The sequence below is a fragment of the Oryctolagus cuniculus genome, chromosome 21 (genome assembly GCF_051225735.1).
Source record: "Oryctolagus cuniculus isolate XC-2025 breed Fujian yellow rabbit chromosome 21, ASM5122573v1, whole genome shotgun sequence".
Lineage (NCBI taxonomy): Eukaryota > Metazoa > Chordata > Mammalia > Lagomorpha > Leporidae > Oryctolagus > Oryctolagus cuniculus.
In genome coordinates, this window is record NC_142887.1 from 16,250,003 (window position 1) to 16,265,939 (window position 15,937).

The 15,937-nt window shown below is 50.4% G+C and overlaps 1 long non-coding RNA gene across 6 annotated transcripts; it reads left to right on the forward strand.

The window, feature by feature from the left end:
* The first annotated feature begins 2,059 nt into the window (after positions 1–2,059).
* Positions 2,060–13,581, forward strand: LOC108178674 (uncharacterized). 6 transcript variants are annotated; one of them, XR_011385209.2, is made up of 9 exons: positions 2,060–2,374; positions 6,455–6,695; positions 6,840–6,913; positions 8,848–9,001; positions 9,262–9,380; positions 9,500–9,686; positions 9,816–9,941; positions 12,892–12,966; positions 13,079–13,581. It is a non-coding gene; the product is annotated as an uncharacterized LOC108178674 (long non-coding RNA). The 6 variants fall into 6 exon arrangements; XR_011385208.2 differs by lacking the exons at positions 12,892–12,966; positions 13,079–13,581 and having other exon boundaries at positions 9,497–9,686; positions 9,816–10,745; XR_011385207.1 differs by lacking the exons at positions 12,892–12,966; positions 13,079–13,581 and having other exon boundaries at positions 2,133–2,374; positions 6,836–6,913; positions 9,153–9,380; positions 9,816–10,107.
* The last annotated feature ends 2,356 nt before the right edge of the window (positions 13,582–15,937 follow it).

Genomic DNA, 15,937 nt, shown 5'->3' on the forward strand with positions numbered 1-15,937 from the left:
GATTTGGGGTCACCTATGGACTCAGTGAGAAAGAGCGCTGGGATCAATTGGTAGTGTCTGCCACGGGCGAGGCCGAGGGGAGTGGCGGCAGGCATGCCACGTGCTGTCCACCTTTGTTACATGCAAAAAAGATACCACAATAAAAGAAAGCAGGAAAAAGAGGTCAAAAACAGACGCAGCTTTGTTCACTGCGACCTGGGCATGGCAAGCATAGTTGCAGCTATGGAGTTCATTTCCACTCCAGAGAGTCCAGGACCCACTCAACATTTGCAAAACACAAAACACACAGTCTCCTGCTGAGGAAGACACAGGTCCTCTGGCAGAAGGATGCCCATGTGCTGCTATCTGACCCTGCTGCCCTGGCCACAACTGATTGGCCGAAGCAATGGTCGGAAACAGTGGGCTGCAGGCACCTGTTTTGGTAAATAAAGTCTGACTGAAACACAGCAATGATCAGGTTCCATATTACCTACGGGGAAGTTAGTTCTCCAGTGATGGAGCCGAGTAGTTTGCATGGCCTACAAAGGCTGAAATTTTCCTATGTGGCCCTTTTCATAAACGTTTACTGAGCCTTGGATAAAGGGTCAGAGAATAGGGGTGCATGATGGCCGTCGGCCTTCCATAAGTGGCTCTGGAGAGGGTCTACACTGGCAAAGACACACCTTACTGACTGATGGCAAGTTGTCCCAATTAAATGCTCTCTATATCTCTCTCTCTCTCTCGCTCCATCCCTACATATAAATGGGAGCCAAAGAGGAAGTGGAGACTGCTAAAACTGTTGCTGGCCACAGAGTGGAAATGCACCATTAGTTCAGTTTCCTGAAGTTCTGGAGCCCCGTCTTGGAAACAGTGAGGTATACACAAATCTCCAGCTGCTCGGTGCTTCCAAACCCTCATCGCGAGGGCGGGAGGGGGCCCAGGGCTCCATCCTCAAGCTGCTCTGCTAGTGCTCAGCCTAAGTCCTGAGATGCAAAGCCTTGACAGAACTCTGAAAGAAGACGCGCCACGATAGATTAGTGAAGCCTGCCACGGGCAATGGAAAGGGAGAGACAGCGATGTGTGATGCGTAGCTGACAGCTGGGGCTTAAGTTAATCTATGGCGCCTTTTCCTTGCAGCCTACGAAGAGTCTCACCACCGCGTCACCTTGCTACCACTTTCTCTCATCTTCCTTGGAATGTGGAGTTTGAAAAAACATCACTCTGGTTTTGACTGTGCACCCTTACACATTTTTCTTCTGAGAGATGAACACTTTTTATTTCATCCAACTACAAGCATATCAAAGTCTATGTTACTTCTCTAACGTCGAAAGGCTTAGGGGGTGAGCATTTGGCCTAGCAGCTGAGCCTCCTGTTGAAAGTCCACGTTCTATCAGAGTGCCTGGGTTCCACACCCAGCTCGGCTGCTGATCTCAGATTCTGCTAACGCCAGTGCTGGGAAGGAGCAATGATCACTCAAGTGACTGGGCGGCTGCCACTCGCGTGGGAGACCTGGACTGAGCTCTTGGTTCCTGGCTACGGCCCTGACCAGGGGCTACGGGGGCATTTGAAGAGTGAAACAGTGAATGCAAGTGCTTGCGCTCCCTCTTGAATAAATAAACAAATGCACAAATAAATAAAAGATAGACAGAGACCTAGTAGCAGGTACCAGCCCAGCCACACAGCGCCCATCCGACGGATGCGCAAGGCTTCTCACGGACCCTGAAGGGTGGTTCTTCATGCACTCACCAGCTTTGAGAAAGACTTTCCGTCCAGCTAATCTCACATTTCCCTTTAGCTGTTCCATCCTCTCTACTCGTGTGCAGATGCAATGGATAGTCTATGCCCGACACGTCCAGCTGGCTTGGCTGCAGGCCGCGTGACGGCAGAGGCCCTGTTTTCGGGGCGAAAGGACTCTCCGGGAGAAGCTGCACTTACCCTTTGTTTCTCAGCTCTGATCCTGACCCCTGCCTGCTTCCTTCCTGGCCTCTCGCCACCTCCGAGGTGACCTCACTATCCACGTCCTTCCCCCAGCCCCGCAGTGACCTTTCTCTCTAAAACATGGCTTACAGAGAAGCCCTGCACGACAAAGGCACACCCAGGCCTCCGCATCCTAATAAGGTTACAATGACTTCAGTATCCACAGGTTTCAGAAAGGGCAGAGCCTCAGGATCGTTCTCACTTCCATTGTCCAGTGCTGTCCGGAGCACCCAGCGAGGCCTCCTTTGCCAAGTTTGTTCGTGATCTTCTCTGTGTGCGCCCTGCACCACCTGAGCTCTACAGAAGAACTACAGAGTCCTTGAATTCTGTGACAAGAGCCTCTTCGGGCACCTCTACTCTTCCTCTCCCCGGAGGGAATCTGGCACTCGTCCCTGAAGAAGACTGTCCAGAAATACAGGTAAGGACTCTGAGCACTACTGAATTGGATTCAAATCCACTTAAGAGACATTAATGCAACTGTGCAAGGCTCAGTGTTCACACCCATGATACTGACACGGCAACCACTGGCTTAGGGGACTGGTAGGAATATTCATTTGCTGGTTATTATATCTAATGGCCACACTGTGTAGCTTAAGATCAGAGACGTGGATCTCCTACAGCTCTGGAGACCAGAGGCTGATATCGAGCTGTGAGCAGGGCTGGTTCCTTCTGAGGGTTTCGGGGAGCATCTACCCACGGATCTCTCCTGGCCTCTGACGCCTCCAGCAATCCTCGGCATCTCTTGGATTACAGACCATCACACCTTTTCCTCTGCGTGTCTCTGAGAAGGACACCCGTCCTGTAGGCCCCTCCCAGGTATTCTGAGACCCTTAGTTATATCGGCAAAGACCCTTCTTCCGAGTAACATCAAGGTCATGGTTTCCAGAGGTTACGAGTGGACACGACCTTTGGAGAGCCATGGTTCCAGCCATGACAGAGGATGGCAAGAGATGATGCTAGTACTGTGCTTAGCACAAGGTAAAGCATTTGATGAATGGCGTTCTCTAAGCAGGGGTAGGAACGCTTCTTCTGCCAAGGGCCATTGGGATACTTATGGCATCCTTCATGGGCCGTACAAAATGATCAACTTGAAAGCTGGCCTGCTATGGATTGACTGAATCTCCAGTCCCACCTGCAGCTGTGCTGGCACAGCCAGACCAGACGATTTCACAGGCCTTACAGGGCTCATAGCCTGGACGTTCGCAGCCCTGCAGGGTCAGAGCCAGGTTATAACCAGGGAAACAAACACCTCCGGTCCTCTCCATTCCCCATGTCTTGTTATGTCCTAGTTTGGAACCCACCCTAAGTTGCACCTGAGGCTTTAATACCAAGTTTTACAGGTAGTGGGGTGGGGGTGGGTGGGTGTGGGCGATGGGGAGGAGAATGAAGCAGCCCCAGGACTCAGGTGCAAGAGAAGAGACAGTGACAGGAGGAGGAAGGAAGCATGTATCATTGAAGAGCTGCCGTACACTCGGGGTTTCAGTTCTATTGGAATCCCTGAGAAGCACACAGGACATACCCTAGACTGTTCCTGCCGTGGGTCAGGTGGGACATTGACACCTGGCTCCTACCTCCTGTGGGTTGATGGTCACTCCCAGAGACACTCACTTTCCTGGCTCCCCTGCAGTTTCACAGAGGGCGTGGCATTGACATGGATGGGACATAAGTCCCTCCACATCCACAATTTCATTTTCCATAGTTGCAGTTACCCAGGCTCAACCTCAGTCTAAAAATATTACGTGGAAAATTCCAGAACCAAACAATTGACAAGTCTGAAACTGCACACTGTTCTGCACAACATGATAAAATCTTGCACTCTCTTGCCCTGTCCGACTCAGGGCAACAATCTTCCCATTATCCAGTGTTTCCACACTGTATACACTATCCTTTAGCTAAACACTAAGTAACCCTTTGGACTCAGATCCGCAGGCACAGTTTTGCAGTGCTCGTGTGCAAGTAACCCTTATTTTACTTAATAATGATTCCATAGAGCAAGAGTAGGAATGCTGGCAACTGTACTATAGTATATTGCTGTACCTGCTCTATTCTATGTGTGGCTATTACTGTGACTCTTTCCTTGTGTCTAGTTTATATCATAGGCATTTAGAGGGAAAAACAGTGTATGTGGGACTCAGAATTATCTTTCAGACATCCACTGGGGATCTTAGGACTTGCCCCCCACAGATAAGGAATGACTACTGCACTGTCAATTTAAGTCTGAACTTATCTGGAACTGAGGCTGCATTTAGAGGTAGCCAGAAAAGTGATGTGAGGTGCCTTAACTCTCCTAACTCGGGGCCAGCACAGAGGCATAGTAGATTAAGCCTCTGCCTGTGGCGTCAGCATCCCATACGCCTGGTATGGTTCCACTTCCAATCCAGCTCCCTGATAATGGCCTGGGAATATGGCCCAACTTCTTGGGTCCCTGCACCCGTGTGGGAGACCCAGAAGAAGCTCCTGGCTCCTGGTTTCAGATCAGCCCAGCTCCAGCCACACTTGACCATTTGGGGAGTGAACCAGTGGATGGAAGACCTCTCTCTCTCTCTCTCTCTCTCTCTCTCTCTGTCTTTCCCCTTCTCTGTCTGTAACTCTGCCTCTCAAATAAATAAGTCTTTTTAAAAAAATCTCCTAACTCCTCACCAGGAACAGATGAAAACACATCTCCCACAATGCTTTTTTTTCTTCCATGCTGCTATAGTTTGAATTATGACCTCCCAAGAAGACATACTGAAGTCTTAACTCCCATACCTGTGAATACCATCTTATCGGGATATACAGTCTTTACAAATGGAATAAAGTTAAGTTGAGGTCATAAAGATAGGCCCTAACACAACATGACTGATGTCCTTATAAGGAGAAAAGGCAGAGCCTGACATGTACAAAGGGAAAATGATGTGAAGATGCACAGGATGAGATCTGTATGAAGAGAGAGAGAGAAAGAGAGAGACTAGAGTGATGCACCTGCAAGCCAATGAATACCAGCGGTTCCCAGAAACCAACAGATGCTAAGGGAAAGACATGGGGGGCATTCTCTTCGAGGAGAGCACAGCCCTGCTGGCACCTTGATTTGGGACCTGCAGACTCCAGAACTTAAGGTAGTAAAGTTATGTGGTTTTAAGTCACCCAGTCTGTGGTACTTTTGTGACATCATCCCTAGGAAATGAAAAAAACTTGCTCATTAACTCTCTCCAAGGGAGCCAGCACTAGATGAAAAGAGCTCACTGGTTCATGACTTAAACCAGCATCTGTGCCCCTCTGGGTTCAGTAGAACTCCACAGCCCAAGTCGCTGTTGAGAGGGGAGTGCCCCTGTAATGGGTATGCTGCTTCCTCAAGCACATCCACCATCGTTCTTCATCCCACTCCTACCCTGGTCCCAGTCCTGAGACCCCTGAGCTCCCAACCACCTGGGAGTGATGCTCTGACCAACTCAAGTACCACTGTGGGGGGGGGTGCCCCTGGCTAGGGGTTTCACAGGGGAAAGCATTCAAGGAGGAGACACAGATAAAGGTGCGTAGAGATGCAAGATTTAAGTTAAAGGCAAAGAGGAAGCACACGCTCAGAAGGGAATGTGGGCAGCTGAGAGAGAGAAAGGAAGACAGGGGGAGACGGGGGTGGCTTAACAAAGTTTGGGGTTGTCCCTTATAGGATAGAGGGTGGTATCTGGGACAGGGCTTAACTAAATATTTGAGAGGCAGAGTTTGGGGTGGGGCTTGAGTACCTCCACATCCATGCCCTTATTTTTTGAAATCTTGGAAGCTCAAGGGAGTGGGGATGCTGACCACGGTACCAGCATCGTAATAACCTGAAGGTAATAACCTGCAGCCATGTTGGAAACCTGTAGCTACCACAAGTTTTAGATGGTGAGACCCCGGCAGCTGCATAGGACCAGGTGGGGTTTGGGTGGTACACGTGGGACTGAGGCTCAGGGGCTGGCAACCCTCACCTCCTCTCCCCCAGTGCCCTCCATGCCCACATACTGCCTATCAAGATGGAGGAACTAACTCCCCAGATTCATGCACACACCTCGGCACTTCTTCAAGGCACTTGCTGTTTGGTTTCCTCTTCTATCACAACAGACAGAACTTTCCGTTCTTCCCCAAGAGAATGATAAAGAGCACAGACCTCTGGGGTTAGCAAAGCCAATTCGTCCCATTTTGACCTTGGGGAAACAGAGCTGTAACTTCATCATCTATCCTGGCAAACCTGAGTCCTGCTTGAGGATGGAGTAGGAGCCCAGGTGGCCTTCCTCTCCCCACCCATCTAGTTGGACATTGGTTGCATTCTCTTTGCCCTGGGGCTGGGTCTCTGTTGTCATCCTACCAACCCTCTACTTGTGCCTGGATTCTAGCTTTAAAGATTTCATCTAGACAAAGCTAAGAAATCCCCACCGATGCCGAGGACCACTGAGAGCCAAGGCATTCTCTTGTGAGGAGCAGGGGGTCAGCACCTTCAGCTGGGAATGACTTGCAAACTTATCTTCAGTTGTATTGTCCACAGCTCCTCTTACTGGGCGGGGTGTACCAAAGACAGCTGGGAACTGACCACAGACTCAGTGTGGACACACGCGGAAACATGAGGACATGAAATAGCAGATAAGGACAGAGACAACGGAAGAGGAGAGGCGAGGAGAGGATGCAAGTCTTCAAGACCACGCAGAAAACACCATTCATCTGCTGGTTCCATCCCAGGCTCTGAAAGAATTGCCTGTGCCTACAGTTTCTCACAGTGTCATCAACAAGTAAGCAGACACATAGCTTCATGGGCACATCCCAGTTTGGTGCTTTGTGCTAATACAGCTAAGGGAGGTGCTGAAGAGGGAAATCCACAGATAATCCCCCAAACTGTTGCATCCAATTGCACTGACACAGTCTTAAAAAGACAGGATGCTGAGATGACGGTGAAGTCTACAAAGAGCGGCAGGCGCGGGCAGCAACCACAGGAGTCCTCCTCCAAGAGGTCAGTTTTGAAGACTTTCTAGACCTTCTCCAGGAACATGTGGAGTGGAGCTGGGAACTGCAGGCTAAGGGAACAGGCGAGGTGATGAGAAAGAGTGTGGCGTGTACACAGGTGGGGTGGGATATGGGTGTTTCACTTGCACTATCAGCTCAGTCTAGGGTCCCTTAAGCTTGAATCGAGAAGGTCCCCATTTCCCCGACACACGGCGAACCCCTGATCCTGAAGGTGTCACTTCTCATTCCGCCCGACTGAAGGGAGCAGTGCAGTCGGTGGAGAAAGCACTACCAGGTTAGTCATGAACGTGACTGCGTTCCAGTTCCCCTCACTCTCCTGGTCACTGTGTAGCCTCCACAATTGCACAACACCCCTCGACGCCTCAGTTTCCCTCTCTGTGAATGGGAGAAACAATGCCTACCTAATGGGGTTGCTGGAATATTACAAAGACATCTCTAGAGGGTGCTGGAACACAGGGACTGGCTCAGGGTAGGTACTCAAATCACCATCTTTGTTGATCGGTAATAATTGATCAATAGCATCCTCATCATTAATCCTTCTGTTCCCTAAGCCTTTCTCTAGAATCCTCGTCCCCAGACACTCAAGCCATTAGAGAGGAACCCAGAAGTGATGGGGAAGCAATCCCCCCCACCATGTCCCCCTTGACCCCCTGCTGTGTGCGCAATGAGGACGCTGGCAGAGGAGCAGCCACCACCAACAGGCTGCCAGTTTCTCTCCAACAAACAAAAGTTGCCTTTCATCCGATCCAGTGCGCCCGAGGAGGAGTCACTTCCTCCTGCCTGCGAGCCGACAGCAGAGGCGAGAAAACAGCCAGCTCTTTCTGCGCGCGATAAAACCATTACAATCAATTTGGGCAGCTCGCAGGCACGCAGACAGACTCCCGGTCGACTGGATTCTGTTACCGGGAGTGGGGTGGGGGCTGGGGCGGGTGGGGGCGCGAGGGGGGCCTTCTGGGAGGCTGGAGCATTTGGCCTTCCGTGGATGGGCCCCATTATGGCTGCAGGCTGGCGCCACTGCTGCGGGGGCTCCTAGCAAATGAAAGTGTCATCCAATTGGAAGATGGGGGTGCAGCCCGTGTTAGCTTAACTCCTGCGGTCTCACAGACTAATTGCTCACGGTGGAAACACGCCTCAAAGTGCTTTGGCCTCGTCAATAATAGGGTATTAGATGCCTTCCATTCCGCAGCTCATTGATCTGTTTCCTCCCCAGGCCTCCTCCTGGCTCCGCTCCCTGACATCTCCCCCCAACACCCGCCTCCACCACCACCAGTGCTGCCCTGGCTCCTACCTCTGATGACTCTTCTTCCTTTTTTTTTTTTTTAAGTGTTTTCTAAGCGTGTGTTTAGCATGAGTGGTGCCTAAGTGCTAATTGTTACACCACAGATTGATTGGCGACGAGATGGCTTGCCAAGTTCCTCCAGTCTCCTGGGGGGGGGGGGGTGAGTGCGGGGAGGAAGGATGGGGAGTGGCTCCAGGGTGGGGGTGGCACTGGTGGTTAGAGGGAGGGGGGAGGAGGGGAGGAGAGGGGAATCCTTGATGCTTCTGTGCTTCCTCTCAGTCTAGATCTTTCTGGGTTGGAAACTCATGCCCATTCTTGGGGAGTGGGAGGGAGCAACCTCTATCGATATTTTATTCTTGTTTTCTGCTTTGAGACTATGGCATCATTTCTCTGTAAGTGCTGGGTAAGCCCTGGCCCAGCCTGCAGCTGATGGAATGGATCAGGCAGGAAGAAGTAGAGAGAGTGGGGGTGTCAAGTGTCCTTGTAGCCTGGGCTGGGAGGACACTGCTTCATCCATGACTCCCTCAACACCCGCAGGTGCGTCTGGGTGAGCGGCCCCTGGTGTGTGTCCTGAGGAGCCTGTACTCACCCTGTGATCCCTCGTGGGAGGGACCTACTTAACTAGCTGGCTCTTTCCACAGACCTGCATGCCCCAGGAGGGTGGGAAGCATCACTACTACCACAGTGGGACCAGCAGGACCCGACACACCACCTGGCAGGTCACGTCATCCCCAAGGCATTTTTCCTCATCTACCAAGACCACTGAGTTTTGATGCATTTGGAGAAGAGAGTAAGGTAAACGTGTCAAGGTTTCCAAAAGACACAGATAGTGGGTGGGACTTCCTGGACACCCCAGATCCCTCTAAGAGACAGTATCAGGTGCTACCTTCTAAGGGGTGGAACCTTAGTCTTGGTAACCAATGCTACCCACCCTCCCACCTGACAGGTAAGGCTAAACCTGGGTATGAGATAGCATGGAGTCTATTAATCCAATGGCGAGACCCAACCGGTTTTGGACAGCAGCTTGCCACCCACTTCCAAACTCCGTCTCCCAGGTGAAAAGTGAGAGGATAAGAGACTCTCCCAGCTGGTGACACTGAACCACACACGTAAGCTCTTAGCGTCTCAGCTTCGCCCACAGCATGGCTGCAAGGACAAAATAAAAGGACGTCAGGTGAGCAAGGAACAGTCCATGAGCAGCAGCTGGCATCAGGACTGCCCTGTGTTCTTCCCTCTAGAATCTTCAATGTAGAACTCATATTCGTGCTTCTCTACATGCGTTCCGTGAAGTAGCTGCCCCAGCTCGCCTGGAACCGTCTGAGAAACGCAGACTCTTGGGCCCTATGGTGTGGGAATCCTCCCCAGGAGGCTCAGGTGCTCAGTGAAGTTGGAGACGTGCTGGCTGATACTGCGCTGGAGCCCACCTTCCCCCAGTCCCGAGCACCATGCATGCATGCATCACTCATGTTCGCATTTCTTGGTAAGGACAAGGAGACAGGCAGCCTCACTTACTTTGCAGTGGATGTGACCTTGAGTCTCTTATTGGAATTTGTATCCTGCGACCAAGAGGTATGAGACTCTCAGGCCTAATTTCTCCGTGTTCTCTTAGGACAATCATCCTCGGGGCTGTGCGTGCTTCCTGGGAAGTGGCAGCTCTGGCTGAGTCTTCCCTGAAAATCCTCAGTAACTCTGTCATCTAGCTGCAGCTCCTCCACCACCTGGCTGCAGTATGCAGGTCTGCAGTGGAATGGGGAGGTTCAGGATCAATTCTGAGAACAGCCCTGGGTCCAAATGCAGTGAACAGGCTCTGGGGTGTGAGTCCCCTAATCTACTGGATGTATGCCGTGTCTGCCCCAGGACCTTTGTATATGCAGCTCCTGCTAAAAATTCTTTGTCTACAATTGCTGTCATGCAAATTTGACCCAAATGATAACCCTCTCCCTGTCTTGCTCGGTCACTTTTTCTCATTACCCTATTTCTTCTTCCTCTTTCTCCTCTTCCTCTTCTTATCAGCGCTGTATTATCTCATTCACGGGTATGTTTGTTTTTATTATTGTTAGTTTTAATTATTTTAAATTCAGGGGGAGTGGGGTATCTTCCATTCACTGATCCACTCCCTAAAAGCTTGTGACAGCCAGGGCTCAGCTAAGCCAAAGCCAGGAAGGAAGAACCCATCTATGGACTCACACAATCCATGTCTCTGATGTAAGTGACAAGGTCCCCCGTACTTGAGCCATATCCACTGCCTCCCAGGTGTGCAACAGCAGGAAGACAGGGTTGGAAGCAGAGCCAGAACCTGTCCCAGGCACTCTGATACGGGACGTGGCCTTCTAAAGGTGCCTTAACCACCGCACCACAAACCCGCCCCTTTCACTGATGTGTTTCTGATCTGTATCCCTCCATCCATCAAACAGAACAGAGCCGTCTGAGGGCTAGGGCTCCGCTCTCTCACTGCTGTGTTCACAGCGCCTGGAGAGGCAGGTAGTCCACAGTAGGTATTCCAAAAATAATCATTAACCAATGGCATCAAGCCTCCCTTGTTCAAAATGAAGGTAAAACAGTGCCTTATGCTTAAGGTAGAAGGAGACAACCACGTAAAACTCTTTGATCTAGAATTTCTACCCGGTGAGGGCTGGAGAAGCAGAGGTGGGCACTTACAGCAGCCATGCTGGTAAAATTAAATACACCTAACAAGACAGACAAAATATCCAAATCCATGTTCATCTCAAACTGGTGTTTGGTTTCCTCACGAGCTGGTGTGGGGACCTAACCTAAAACACACAGGAACTCCAGAGTGCAATGCTGAAGAACCAGTTGGTGGAGAGCAGAACACGTGCCAGCTGCCTGTCTTTGGCTGGGGCGCCGCACCCGTGTGGGCCTCACTGTCCTTACCGTGAGGTGCTGGGTCACATCATCCATCTCCTGGAGTTACGGCGAAGGTGAAGAGGGAAAATGCAGCTGGCCTGACTTACAGGAGTCCAACAAACGCTGCCTTCTCTAATTTGACCTCCTCTACGGCCCCCGTGAGGGAGCCATGCTTGGAAGTGTTTGCCTCATTGATAGGCAAGGGAATGATGCACACAGAGGTATGAGAGTTTGTCTAACTTCTAACTCTTATTCTAGGAAACTAAGTATAAAAATCCACACTTTGTTTTCTTCTTTTAATCTCTATTTCTTGCAAGGGGAAGATTCCTATTTGCCAATTCCAGACCAACCTCACAAGAAACGGCAGCAAGACTCCAATCAGTTCCAACCTTCAGGGCTGAAAGCATCAGTCTACTGCAGTGGGGTCAGTCAGCGGCAGCGGGGACCTTCAAGACCTACACACAAAGCACGGAGAAAGACTGTGGGGAGGGACGGTCACACGGTGGTCCTCCAGTTCACGCGTGACGATTCTCACCCAGGTTGCTATAGGTCTTTGGTTTTCCAACTACGACAAGTGATGATGATGATGATGATGATGATGATGCAGCAGCAGTAGTAGTAGTTTGTTGTTTGAGTGCTCACCATACGCCAGGCACTCTATGCAGCCATCGGAATGCCTTTTCTCATTGAACTCTCGAGTAACCCTAGACTCTAAGTATCACTTCTAACTCCTTTCCAGCGATGAGAAAGCAGAGTCTCCAAGAAGGCGAGCCACTTCCACAGTTCGTTGCTGGCCAGTCTTAAACACGAAGCCCAATATGTTTCTCATTCAGCTTGAAATGCTGACCTCGGATCCTGCATGGTGGAAACTCTGAAGAATCTCTAGGGTGCCTCAGGCTCTGAGGACCCAGTTAGGAAAGCACCGGACTCAGTCCTTCCAAATCCAAGAACCTACAATTTTAGGGAGGGGGGTAGCTGACTCCCAGAATATGCTCTGGTGCCCACTGTACATCTGAAGGAGGAGAGAGAACTCCAGGGAAGAGACAGGAACACAACCCTCTTGGCGTTTCTTCTCTAAGGTCTCCCTGGCCCAGAGATGATCAGGGGCCTCCCAGGGTTCTTTTAATGATAACTCCTAGGTTTAAATCTCAACCCCCCACTGTCCTAACCTAACTGCAGTGTGACTGGGCAAGTGCATTGACATCTCTTAGCCTCAGCTTCCTCATCTGAGAAATGAAGTTAGTAACAATACCAACCACAGGATTATTACTGAATTAAATGAGGTCATTATTTGAATTGTTAGCCCATTGCCTGGATTATGGGAATCACTCTAAAAATTCTATCAAGTGAGAGATTGACTCTATAGTCTATGATTAAAGACAGAAGACAGCTAGCTGTCTCTGGACTTTTCTTTAGCATGTACAGTGGGTTATTAGAGCTGCACTTTTAAAAATTGCTTAGCAGTGGCTGGTGCTGTGGCACAGCAAGTTAAAGCCCCAGTCTGCAGTGCCGGCATCCCATATGGGTGCCGGTTTAGGCCTGGATGCTCTTCTTCTGATCCAGCTCTCTGCTGTGGCCTGAGAAAGCAGTGGAAGATGGCCCAAGGCCTTGGGCCCCTGCACCCACGTGGGAGACCTGGAAGAAGCTCCTGGCTCCTGGATTCAGAGTAGCTCAGCTCTGGCTGTTGCAGTCATCTGGGGAGTGAACCAGCAGATGGAAGACCTCTCTCTCTCTCTCTCTCTCTCTCTCTCACTCTCTCTGGCTCTACCTTTCTCTGTAACTCTGTTTTTCAAATAAACAAAAAAAAAATTGCTTAGCAGGAGTTTCACTGCTTCTTGTGGCATCTGCTACTTGGATGAGAACAACTGATGCCCCGATGTCACCGGGCCATAGAGGTAAGAGCCGCAACGGCTGGAACTGGGCCAATCTGAAGCCAGGAGCTTCTTCTAGGCCTCTCATGTGGGTACAGGAGCCAAGTACTTGGGCCATTTTCTTCTGCTTTCCCAGGCCATACCAGAGAGCTGGATCAGAAGAGGAACAGCCGGGACTAGAACTGGCGCTCATATGGGCGATGCCTCTGTAGGCAGAGACTTAGCCTACTACTCCGCAGCACCAGCCCCTCTCCCTGTCTTTCAAATAAAATAGCTTTCCCAATTTTTAAAAATGGCTTAGCAGCATAACACTATATTTTTCCAAGTTAAAATTTAAACAGAGGTGAATAAAAACCGGACAGGATGGAGAGCTGCTGTGTTGGAAGTGGCAGGCCCTCCGTCAGTCATCTTCTCACAGCCACAGAGCCCTTTGGTTCTGGCCCAGTCAGTTTAGAAACTGCTAAGCAAAACAACCACATACGTCCTGTCCTCAAGGCCAGAGCCCCTGCCCCCTTCTTCATCTGCTCCCTGATGGCGTGCACTGAAGGCTATTACGTCTCCAAAATCATGTTGTTATTGTCTTTATTTTCTTCACCTTTTTTTTTCTGGAGCTATCAAATAGAGTTTTATGAAAAAGCATGATTTAGGATAAGATTATTTATTATATAATGACTGAATGAATGAACGGGTGGATGGGTTGATGAATGCTGGATAGCAGGATGGACAGATAGATACATGGATGGACAAGGGGTGGGTGGAGGGATGAATGCGCAATGGATGAATGGGCTGACAGAAGCATGGGTGGATAGATAACAAACAGATGGATAGATGGACGGACAGATGGAGAGCTCAGCAGGGGGATGCATATTAGCGTGGTAGGCTGTCCATGTAAGCACTAATAATGCATTGTGCAACACTGGAAAATAAAGCCTGGCTGAGGAGGAATGAGTGACAGGAGAAAGACCAAGTCATGGCCAGGCTCTAGGACAGGTGCTGCCTCACAGCAGCTCACGTAGGCTTTCTCGCTCTCCCAGAAGAGCTCTTACGCCCATTTTGCAGAGGAGGAGAGTGAGGTTTGGAGAACTTCAGTAACCTGAGCAAGGCTACACAGCTATGACGTGACAGGCTTAGGTTCTTGTTAGGACACCATCATAATACCATCTGCACAGATTTTCTCTTGTGGAGAATATTCTGGAATGTAAATGAATCTTCTTCAAAGAACCACAGTTAGAGGAGGAGACAGAACTTTGGGATACAAAAAGACTAATATTAACTGGGCACAAACGGTATGCCAGACCCTCTACTTTGCCTAACTCTTGACAACAATCCCGAAGGGTGGCGTCTTCAGCTTCCTTGTGTCGAAAGGACAGTGAGGCTCAGGGAGGTTACAGAACCCTCCAGAACGCTGTGCTCACTTGTCTGGGGACACAGCGGGGAGATGAGTGGCGGGCAGGCTTCCATGCAGATCAGTCCCACGGCTACCACTGTCAGGAGATGAAATTTATCCAAATAAAAGAGAGAGGAAAGGGAAGGATGCTCACATGCACCCAAATAAGGGGATGGAAAGGAAAACAAAGTCGAGGCCTGGAAGAAGGAAGGGAGAGCACGCACATTTCACAGACCAGAAATGGGGGCGAGGGGCAGGACGAAGATGAAAAGGAAACACAGTGGAAGACAAAGCCCCTTTCCCCATCTGCTGCTGTCCGGGCAAACCGCAGCGCCAATCACCACGGATGTTTTCCCTTACACAAAGTGCCTTTTAGCCCGCTCGCCTGCCTCTGAGGGCCAGGGCCAGAGAGACGGCTGGCGTCGGCTGCAACCAGTCTGAGGGCGCTGGCGAGAAAATCCCAAGGAAAGCTCCGTGTCGAGGGTCATCTGATTAAAGGAGGCAGTGAGGCTGCAAATGGAGGAGACAGTGGGATTGGGGGTGGGGGGTGGCAGCCGACCCCCGACCTTCTGCCTGCTCTAACCTGATGTAACAAATAGTCCTGGAAAACCAAATAGTATTAGCCCTTAGAGCTTGGTCGACCCCTCTGCCTTCGCCTGGGACTGTTGGACTCTATTTCCCAGAGGGTTTAACTCTTTCTTGGCGCCCCCTAATTGCCTCTGTGCTGCGCCATTCTCCAAATGCATGCAGATTCAACGGATTGGGTGGCGATCCTGGCATTGGCAACCCAGACACACAGAAACTAGACCAGAGCTTCCAGAGAGAAAAAGCGATCTCTAAATGTTCCATCCAGTCTAAGACTGTATTCTCATCTGATTCTATTAAAACACTTAGACCTCCTCCTAGTCTCCCCGCCCTGGTCCACAAGTTAGAGGAACATGAAAACCTTGCAGCAAACACATTGCCCAAGAACAGAGTGCAGAAGCTCAGGTCCCGGCTTCAGGTCCTGGCTTCAGGTCCCGGCTTCAGGTCCCAGCTCAGACCTGCTGAGCCAGGTCTGCGGGTACCCTGCAGCTTGACAAGTACTCACGAATGCATCATCCAGCCTAAGAAATCATTTTCCCTCTGTAGAACAGGCGTATGAAGTAGAAAATGTAGGCACACACCAAAGACAACAGCAGCATTCTCACCTAACCGAAACATCAGTTTTGATAACATAGGGAAGGGCCAGAGGAACCATATGCCTTGGCCAACTATTACTACCAGTGTGAGTATTAAGTCTGGTGGTTGCGGATGGAGTGGACAGCCATTGGTCACGTCAGGTCAGCTTCACTTTCTGCTGTGATTCTGATGAAAAGTGCTTCTTGTCTTTGGGGCTCTTCCTCCTCTTCCTCACTCACTCCTCCTGGTTCTGATGGAGATGCCACCCCTGACTCCTGATTGGATGGTGACTGAAGTTAGTCCAATCCGAGTCCTTCCCTGGGATTTTGTATGCTGCCAGCTACATGGGCTGGGATGTCTGAAGCTTGCAGCTGCCTGCAGCCTTCTCTTTGCTTCCTGGCTGTGTGATCCACAGATGGGCAGAGAGAACGTGACCAGTGCAGAGAA